General features: G+C 41.2%; 1 protein-coding gene across 7 annotated transcripts in view; it reads left to right on the top strand.

Moving 5' to 3' along the window:
• The window catches only part of LOC106977900 (oocyte-secreted protein 2), a 127,311-nt gene that overhangs the window by 31,917 nt on the left and 85,149 nt on the right, over positions 1-10,245 (top strand). For 5 of the 7 annotated variants that reach the window (XR_008290320.1, XR_008290322.1, XR_008290319.1 and 2 more), the window contains exon 2: positions 8,743-8,897. The exons of 1 other annotated variant lie outside the window; for it this stretch is intronic. The gene's annotated coding sequence lies outside the window, so the exon portion shown is untranslated. Of the gene's footprint in view, positions 1-8,474; positions 8,606-8,742; positions 8,898-10,245 lie in introns of those variants that run through there. One more of the 7 variants, XR_008290321.1, reaches the window with a different exon arrangement.

Raw genomic sequence — 10,245 nt, 5'->3', positions numbered from 1 at the left:
AATGTGTAAAAATGAGAGAAGTTGTAACTCTGAAATTGGATCAGACAAGATGGTGGAGCCTTGTACCTGAGGATCTTTGGGATAGTAGTTTTTGATGTACAGTTTTCTTCTAAGTAGGTGCTCTGAGAGTTTCATAACCCAGGAGGAAAACCACAGAGATACACATCAAATGTGGATTTTTGCTATACTAGGAAAGATGCTACAAGTTACATGTAAGAAGTGTTGTCTATGAGTTCTTCCAAGAACTATCAGAGAATACGATCAGTTTGTCCTTAAAATGTTTGCTCTGGGTCAGCAAGATGGCAGAATAAGAGGCCCCCTACTCCTATCCCCCCACAGCAGCAATTTTAATAGCCATCTGTGGACAAAAGTTTTTTTATGTGGGAGCTTTGGGTTCCAAGCAAGAGGTTGTGAAACCTCAGTGGAGCCACCGAGGAGAGCTTATTGAAAAGGCACAACAAAGAAGAAAGACTGTATCCACACAAGCTAAAGCACAGACTTTGCCAACTCTCATTTTTCTTTCTGGCCCTTTTCCCTGTTGCACCCTGAGAAGCCATGCTCACTGTCCATGGTCCTGGATACAGGCCAGAAAACAGCCTTGTCCCCTTGCGGACTTGTCTACAGCCCTGTTTGGCATTGGTCCTGCGAATAGTACCATCAGCCAAGGGACCCAGGAAGAGTCATGCCCATCTGAGCCTTCGGTGATAGGCCTGCTGACTTTGTTTAGGGCTATGGACCCTGAAGTAGCTGTGACCTGGCTCCAACATCAGTTATGATCTGGGAGCAGTCTTGCCCACCCAGGGACCTAGCAGGAGACCCATCTATCAGTGCCTAGGAGATAGGCTGTCTGACCTTGATCCAACTATGGATCCTGAAGTGACCCTGTGACCTGGCTCCATCTACTCTCAGCTGTGGTTCAGGGACAGTCCTGCCCGTGCAGGGACCTATACTATGACCCAGCAGGAGCCAGGACCGTCATGCACCTGATAACAGGCTTGCTGTTTGCAGACCCGCTGGGGACCCAGCAGCAGCCAGATGATCCAGTTCCAACCCTGCATGACTATGATCCCAGAGGTAATCCCATCAGTTCAGGCGCCTGACAGGAGAAGGTCTTTACCTGTCAAAAACAGTTTATAAAGATGGAGAGGTGTTTGCTCCTTCAAACACACAGACACAAACGTAAGGCCATACAGACCACAAGAAGCAGATAAACATGACATCACTGAAGAAAACTAATAAATAGACCTAACAGACCTATGGAAGGAAAACTTAGCAAAGAAGCTCCTTGACATTGGTCTTGGCAAGGATTTTTTTGGATAGGACACCAAAAGCACAAACAACAAAATCAAAAATAAACACGTGAGGCTACTTAAAACTGGAAAGCTTTTGCATAGCAAAGAAACAGTAAACCGAATGAAGAAGCAACCTATAAAATGGAAGAAAAATATTTATCAGATGCCACATATCAAACAAGGTATTCATATCTAAAATATATAAGGAAATCCTACAACTCGATTGGAAAATAGGCAAAGGACGTGAATAGACATTTTTCCGTGGAAGACACACCAATCACTAACAGGCCCATAGAAAGGTGGTTAGCACCACCAGGGAAATGCATATCAAAACCACAGTGAGATATCACCTCACACCTGTTAGAATGGTTGTTATGAAAAAGTGATAATGAGTGTTGGCACTGGTGTGGAGAAAAGGGAACCATTACACGATGTTGGTGGGAATGTAAATTGGTGCAGTCATTATGGAACACGGTATGAAGTGCCTCAAAAATTAAAAATGGAACTACCATATGACCCAGTCATCCCACTCTTGGATATCTATCTGAAGGAGTGAAATCAGTATCTCAGGTAGCTACACTCTCATGTTCTTTGCAACATTATTCATGACAGCCAAGATATGGAATCAATCTAAGTGTTTTGTCAGCAGATGAATGGATGGAGAAAATGTGGTATGTATGTACAGTGCAAGATTGATAGTCTATCTAGCTAAATCTGACACATTTGCTGACCCATAGATTTGTGCGAAAATGTGTTAAGCTGCTAAGTTTTGTAGTGGTTCATTTTGCAGCAGTAGATAACATAAGTGATATTGAGAATTTTTTTCCAGTTATATATTATGAGCAAAACTTTAGTAAGCTGATCACCCATTTTGTGCCTAGGTACCTCATGATTCATTTAGCTGATGTCAGAGATCTCTGTGGGCTAAAATTATTCAGCCATGAGAAAGAAGGAAATCCTGTTATTTGCAACAACATGGATGGACCTTGAGGATTTTACGCTAAATGAAATAAATCAGAGACAGACAAATACCATATGATATCACCTATACGTGGCATCTTAAAAAAGTCAAACTCATAGATGCAGATGTTGGAATAGTGGTTGCCAGGGGCTACAGGCTGGAGAAGCTGGGGAAATGTTGGTCAAAGGGTACAAATTTTAGCTCTAAGATGAGTAAATTCTGGGGATCTAATGAACAGCATCATAGTTATGTTTTATTTATGTCTCCTGAGAGATTAGATTTGATGGGGCAAAGGCTTAAAACATAAAAATGGAAGTAGAAGTAGTAAGCCTGAAATTGAACCCCTCCACTAAAACTGATCTTATCAGGATCACTAGTCACTTGCACACTGCTGCTTTCAATGTTGCTTTAAAATTCTCATTTATCTTGCCTGACATTCATAACTCTTTTCTCCTTACTTACTTACTTACTTTACTTGGCTGGAACACCATCCTCCCATGAAAATTTTTTTGTTATTTTTTATTTCTTTTTCCTTTTTTCTACTGTCCTACCGATCCTTTTCGGTGTTCTCTCTTGCTGGTTCCTCCTAATGCATTTAAGTTTTCTAAAAGTTGTAATATTTGAAGATTCAATCTCTAAAACTCTTCTTTCTCCTTTAGTAATCACATTAAGTTTCAAGACTTAATTACAAAAAATTTTTTTAATGTTTGTTTATTTTTGAGAGCCGAGAGAGAAAGAGAGAGACAGAGTGTGCGCGGGGAAGGAGCAAAGAGAGGGAGACACCGAATCCAAAGCAGGCTCTAGGCTCTGAACTGTCAGCACAGAGCCCGATGCAGGGCTTGAACCCATGAGCCATGAGATCATGACCTGAGCCAAAGTCAGATGCTTAACTGACTGAGCCACCTAGGTGCCCCAAATCTCAAGACTTTAAATGATACCTACATGCTAGTGTTTTTTTAAATTTATATCTCCATACAGGACATATCTTTAATTTTAGTCTGGAATTTGGCCTTGGTCATGTGATTTACTTGGGTCAATAGGAAGTTAGCAAATATGATGTAAGAGAAAGTTTGAAAATTGCTTTTGCATTGAATTCTGTGGTTTGAATCCTGAGACCCATCGCATGTATGAACCTGAGCTAGCCTTCTGGAAATGCCACACAGAGAACACAAGCATTCTAGTTGTCATCCTGATGTTGTGTGAGGAGATTTTAGATCGTTGAGCATTGGTTGAACCCCAGGTGAATAAAATAATGTGAATGACCCTGGTCAAGATTGATAGACTATCTAGCTAAATCTAGCCCAAATTGCCCACCCATAGATTTGTGAGAAAATGTGTTAAGCTGCTAGGTTTGGAGTGGTTAGTTTTGCAGCAGTAGATAACTGATATGTGATACTTAGAATTTTTTCCAGTTATATAGTATAAGCAATACTTCAGTAAGCTGATCACCTATTTCGTGCTTAGGTACCTCATGATTCATTTAGCTGATGTCAGAGACCTCTGTGGGCTAAAATATTCCTATTGTTATGCTGATTCTGTTGTCAATTACAGTCATTGCTCCAAGCTTGTCTTGGATGATTAAGTACTGTTATCTAATCTGGCTAATTTAGGGTGACATTTATACTGACTGAGATCATTGTAATGACCAAATCTCTCACTATTATTCCCAACCATTTCCTCTCACTGTTTTCCTAATTTCATCGTGGAGAAAGTATTCTCTGGACCTTCATGTAGGTCACTTTTGAGTCCAGGTTTCATATGATCAACCAAGAAAAATGTTGGAGCCACTTGCTGTTGTTCAAGTTAGCATATTTCATAGTCTCTGGTAACGGCATCTATATTGACAAGTTTGGCATCATCCAACATTATATTCTGTTTTCTTTGGTCTAATATACCAAGAATCCAATCCCACACATGTTTTTTAAGTTTATGCAAATGTGCATTAGGAAGGTCTTGTAATTATTTTTGTGTTTAAGCTATCCTCTGTTGGGTCTAACTTTGCCCTTGTCTTCTTGGGTCACACTGGGATCTGATAATAGTGATGGTTCTTGAGGCAATGAATGATCACGGGCCCAGGCTTTAAAGAGAACAGGGATGTCCTTGCAAGAAAACTGCATCAAATTAGATTAATACAGGATCTTCAAGCAATGGAAGATCAGTCAGGATAGGAAATGCTAATTCTACTAAAAAAAAAGAAAACCCAGCTTCAAAGTGATTGGTCCAAGATTCTCAGATTCTTTGAAGTATATTCAAAACGCTCATCTTGATTCTCAGAATCTCACTCCTTGCTAGTCAATGACCACATCTTTACAACAGGGATTTTGGTGGGTGATATGCTAAACTTGCATTGTGATTCTGCAAGCTGTACCATTACATTTTAGCTTTAGTTCTCCAGTTCCCCTGGCCTGTGGGCATAATTAATATTTACATCTAGTCAGGCTTGTATAGAAGCTGTCTGGTTTTCTGACCATTAGTTGAACAGAGAGGTGAAGATATTGGATTTATAATTTTATCCCTGTAAGCTGACCCATGATGATAGAAACAGCCATCTTACCACATATTCCCTTTAATCATAATTACTGCAACCACAGCCAACTGCAGAAGCTGACTGATCTCCAGAAATCTTGCCTTCAATGGGCCCATCACCCTAAGAAACCATAGATGACAGGGAAACCGATGTAATGCCACCATATGCCACCGATTATTAATGTGTCATTTTCTACTAACAACGAGGCGGTACTGAAGTCCTAGCAAAATAAATGAGCATTCAATTCCAAAATTCTAACTTAAGGCTTTTTTTGTAAGACCACTCCTGCTTTGAATTGTGTGTCAGTCAGGGTCCAGTTAGGAAAGCAGAAAACACACCAGGTAGTTCAATAGACTGATTTAATATGGGGGGTTAGTTTCTAAGGTTTGTGGGAGCCGAAAGAGGAGATAGGAGAAGATGGGGCAACTCAGAGTTTAGCAACTGCAGAGAGACACCATTCCAGCTGTGGAGGGGCCAATAGAGGCGATGGACCCATGGAAAGGAGGGCTGCCTGTCAGGAGGTAGACCCACTGGAGATATCTCAGGAGAAGAGATTCAGGGGGAGAAACACCCTACATCCTTCTCCTCTCCCAGCCTCCAGTCTCCTGTCAGTGCCTCAGCAATGTCTCCTCTGTTCTTCCAGCAACAGAGAGGTTGAATGTAAATTTATAATCAAACTCGTGAGGCACAACAGACTTCAACCAGGATCAAGTTTCCTTAGCCATAAGAAAGGATTCAGGGCGTGCACAGTATCAACACAGAGATGTTATGACTCCCAGGCACAGCTTCTGATGTTCCCGTCATTCTGCACTTGAGAGTGCTGGGTCTCGTCACCTTTTACACCTACCTAGTTAGTTACACAGCCCCTCAGGTATATGTGAAAAGTCCTCCTCCTCTGGGACAGCAGCAACAAAACAGTGCCTAGTCTTTCTGTAGATTGTCATTTATTTTGCATCTGCTGTAGGTAAATTCATAACAATTCCAAGTTAATGTTAGGAGAATTGACCGAGGGGTCAAATCCCCAGGCATCCCTGAAAGCTAGATTACAGACCATGGAACCAGCTGTAAATCCCCACCATCCAGCCTTATTTCCATTACTCTTCCATAGGAGCCAGTTAACAGAGGGGTCTGGGGACGAAGTTTACAGGGATCAGTCCTCTGATTCAGAGCGGAAGAGAGAAAGGGTGGGGAATAGCTCTTACGCTAGTCAAATGGCTGGCAGACTTTTCTAAACTTCTGTAGTTGTCTTCTACCTTCCACCGTTGTATCAAACTCCTCATGTGACGTTGCCAACCAGCTGTTTCCAAATGTAATGGACAGCTCCTGGTTTTCACCCTTACTTTTGAAGAACCAGCTTTGGTGAGATATAATTCACATTCTATACGATTTAGCTGGATAACGTGGTTTCAGTGGGTTTTGGTTCAATGGATTTTTGTGTGTCCACAGATAAGAGCATTCACAGATACGTGCAACCATTGCTGCAATTAGTTAGGGCACATTTTCATCACTCCAAAAAGATCTTTTGCCCATCTTTAAATTGGGTCATTTCTCTTTTATTTCTCCTCTATTATTTATTATTTATTTCTCTTCTATTGCTGAGTTATAAGAGTTCTTTATATATTCTAGAGCCAAGTCTCTCATTGGATACGTGATTGGCAAATATCTTCTCCCACTCTGTGGGTTGTCTTTTCTAGCAGAACTCTTAAGAGCACTCAGTGTAGTTAATTCTCCAATTTGAGACACACTTTCCCCTTCTGTGACAGTACCATCAACCTTCACCCCCTGATAGTTTCCCCAGCTTTTTTGACTCCTCCTTTGTCCTCACTACCAATATATATATATTTTAACTTTAGATGTATGTCTTCAGGACTTTGTATTAAACTATTATTGTTTCTCATGCTACACAGTCTAGGTGTTCTCCAATCCAGTTTGAAGCCTACAAATATACCAACATTTCCCACATTTTTACTACTAGCATAGATTTCCTTCTGAGTCCCAATGTATAGCCAATGGCTTCCTCTATATTCCTACTTGGACGTCTCATAGGAATCTCAAAATTAGCATATGCCAAATTCAAAGCTCTTCCTTCTATTGCTAACTTGCTTCTTCATTGGTGATTCTTTGCTATTTAATAGCTGTGTGACCTTAGGGAAGTCACTCAACCTGAGTCCCAGTTTATTAGTAAAATGTACATACAAATAATTCTTAACTCCTAAGTTTCTGTGAGAGTTTGATGAGTTACCACAAGATTGTTTAGAGTAGGAACTGGTCCATAATAGGCAGTTCATAATTTTTAACTTGTAGTATCTCACTAATAACCATCATTTCAGTTGTATCTACCTGAAGTCTGGTTGTCAGTCCTGATACCTCTGTCTCCCTCCATCACTGATCTAAGTAATCACCAGTGTCAAGCATTCTACCTTCTGGAACCAGTCTGCTTTTTTTTCTGCATTTACTGCTACTACTCTGGTCTACATTACCAGGAGTTCTGCACCCCCATCATAACTTCCAAATCTTTGTCTTGGCCCCTTGGACCCCTTCCAAAGCATTCTCCATGCAACTCCTAGAGCATCATTTCTCAAACTTGATTAATACATAGACCCTATTTAAAGAAAAGGAATTCTCAAGGAGCCGAGTTTGACATAGACTGCTCTAAGACTTTTAATCTCTAAAAATGTCAGTTTGCATTTTCCTTGCAGAAGAGGTATTTCACTGTTGTAGCTGGTAGTGTTTTTAACGATTTATTGAAATCCTCATAGAATTGAAAATATGTCTGTGACTCTTGGGGCTCTGAGCATTCAGTTCTTCTCCTACAGTGATCTTCAAAACCATGCTTATGATTATTTGCTTCTTGGTCAAAACCTTCCATTGCACTTTGAAGAAGACTCCTTATTTTATTTTATTTTATTTTATTTTATTTTATTTTATTTTTTCTTATTATTACTTATTTATTGTATTAATTTTTTTTGTTTTGAGAGAGAGAGAGAGAGAGAGCCAGGGAGGGGCAGAGAGTGAAGGGGGACAGAGGATTCAAACTGGCTCTGTGCTGACAGCAGAGAGCCCGATGTGGGGCTTGAACTCACAAACAGCGGGATCATGACCTGAACCAAAATTGGACATTCAACCTACTGAGCCACCCAGGCTCCCCAAGAAGACTCCATATTTTAAATGTGATTGCTCAGGACCTGTACCTTTTGATCCTTGCCTGTGTGTCCAGTGTTACCTCATTATCTTGTACATTATCTTGTACATTATGCTCCAGCCTCACTCATTCTTATTCTTCTTTTGTGCAAGTTTCTTTCCCCCCTCAAGGCTCATTGGCACATATGGTTTTCCTCTTGAAGGCTTGCTTTGGAGTGGTGCCATTTCACATCCTCCGGGACGTTCTATCTGCACCCCCCCAGACCAGGTTATTTTCCCCTGTTATCTACTTTCGTGACACCCTGTACTTTCCTTTGTAACACCTGTGAGAATTGCAATTCTCTACTTGCAGAATTATTTCTTAACTGTGTTTGTTTAGCATACTTGTCCCTGCCAGATTGTAAGTTCCTCAAAGGTAAGGATAAGTCTTTCTTGTCAGCTGTTGTATTTCCTGCCATATCATGAGGTCATCAAATATTTGCTGAAAGGAACCACCTCAGATCCTTAAGGCAAATGATAAATTGGTAACACATTTTGGTAGATAATCTCAGAATAAATATTAGAAGTTTAGACAGGAGAAAACCAGAAACTAAAAGTAAATAATTAGCATGACTTCCATTAGGATTGAGAGTGAATTCAAGATTTAAGCATCTGGGTTTGGAGTCAAGGTCGCCCAAGTACTAAGTATGCTAGAATCATCTATTTCTTTATCTAATCAAGCAGATCCATTTTGAGATAATCTCTGTTCCTTTTGTTTCACCTCTTTCTGAGCCGATAAGCAAAAGTTATGTCATTCTGGTTATTTGCTGGATTTATTGAAGGTGAACATTGAGAAGTGAACCAAGAACCATGATGTCTAGTAAAGCCCAGTTCCTTCAAGGCTTATCAGCAGAACAAGACAAGGTTCTAAGAGCTTCCATGGAGATCAGAAGATATCTAGCACAAGCCACTCTGAGCTGGGCACCAAGGGCTGCAGGTCTGTTTCTACCTAGCATGTTTGGGGATGGGGGCAAGTGTACAAGGGGAGGCATATCTACCATATCTATAAAAGTTATGAATCAATTGAAGAAACTTAATCAAGATAAGTTCTGCCCCCCTGTTTTGACAAACCAGCTTTCATAATGAGATAGAGCGATGTTTAATTTAGCACCCTTAGCCCTTAGAGTTCCATGCTGGACCACTGCAGTGTGGTACAAGATACCATCTCTCACCACTCTACTTCACTCCCCATGGCCCATGGCCTCATTTCTCCTCTCTTTCCAGCCCCACTTTAACCTGCATTGTAAGGAGCATCCAATTCATGGAGTACATGTGTGCGGATACTACAGATGACTTTTCTAAGCTCTGTCCATATTACCAGTAGACAACTGCCCCTTGGCCACCCTCTGGGCCTGGTTGTATATACACCTGGGAAGGTAGACTCTGGAAGGGGCTCATGCAGATCTTGGATGCGACCTCAGGGCCATTTGGGCAGGTAATTCTGGAGGAGTGTGTTCTTGGGGGCCTGTCCCCTTGGTCTCACAATCTTTTGCTCCAGTCAAGAGGCACAGTGGAGAGGACCAGAATGAGGTTGTTCCCTGAGCAGAAATCCCTCCTGGCAGATCTTGGGGTGACACAAAATGCCATGTGGCAAACGAATTTATCCTATCTCTTTTCCCTTGTTATAATGTGATGTCTAGAAGGAGCTAAAGCTGAAAGGGAGGTGTGAGATCCTACATTGGGTGAAGGTTTCCCCCTCCTCTTTTGGAAAGGCTTTGTTCAGACTGCTGGTTCTAGAACTTGGCCCAATGCCATGCTTGTTGGACTTGGTTTCTCTGTTTTCCTTTAGGTCATTCCTGAGTCTCAAAAGACCTCAACCACCAGCACAAATAGCATCAATGTTTTACAATGTTTATATTATATAGTTGCTGGAAAGACCAGGAGAATATATGAAGAGAGGCAGGATTTCGATTCATTTTTGTATTCCTCATTGATTTGGCAAAGATGATGTTTATTGAGTAGTTCTTAGATACATCTGATTCCTTATTTATTTATTTTTAATGTTTCTTGATTTTTGAGAGAGAGAGAGGGGGAGAGAGAGAGAGTGCAAGCGGGGGAGAGGCAGAGAGAGAGAGGGAGACACAGAATGGGAAGCCGGCTCTAGGCTCCACAATGTTAGCAGAGAGCCTGATGTGGGGCTCGAACTCACCAACCGTGAGATCCTGACCTGAGCCAAAGTTGGATGCTCAACCAACTGAGTCACCCTGGTGCCCCAATTTCAGATGATTTTGATAAAGTTTGGGAGCCATTGAACAGAGTGCTCTCCACAGTGACTGAGAGTCAGT

The sequence above is a fragment of the Acinonyx jubatus genome, chromosome D1, assembly GCF_027475565.1.
Source record: "Acinonyx jubatus isolate Ajub_Pintada_27869175 chromosome D1, VMU_Ajub_asm_v1.0, whole genome shotgun sequence".
NCBI classification, from domain to species: Eukaryota; Metazoa; Chordata; class Mammalia; order Carnivora; family Felidae; genus Acinonyx; species Acinonyx jubatus.
The sequence above is the reverse complement of the archived record's forward strand: the minus strand, read 5'-3'. Positions and strand labels throughout refer to the sequence as shown.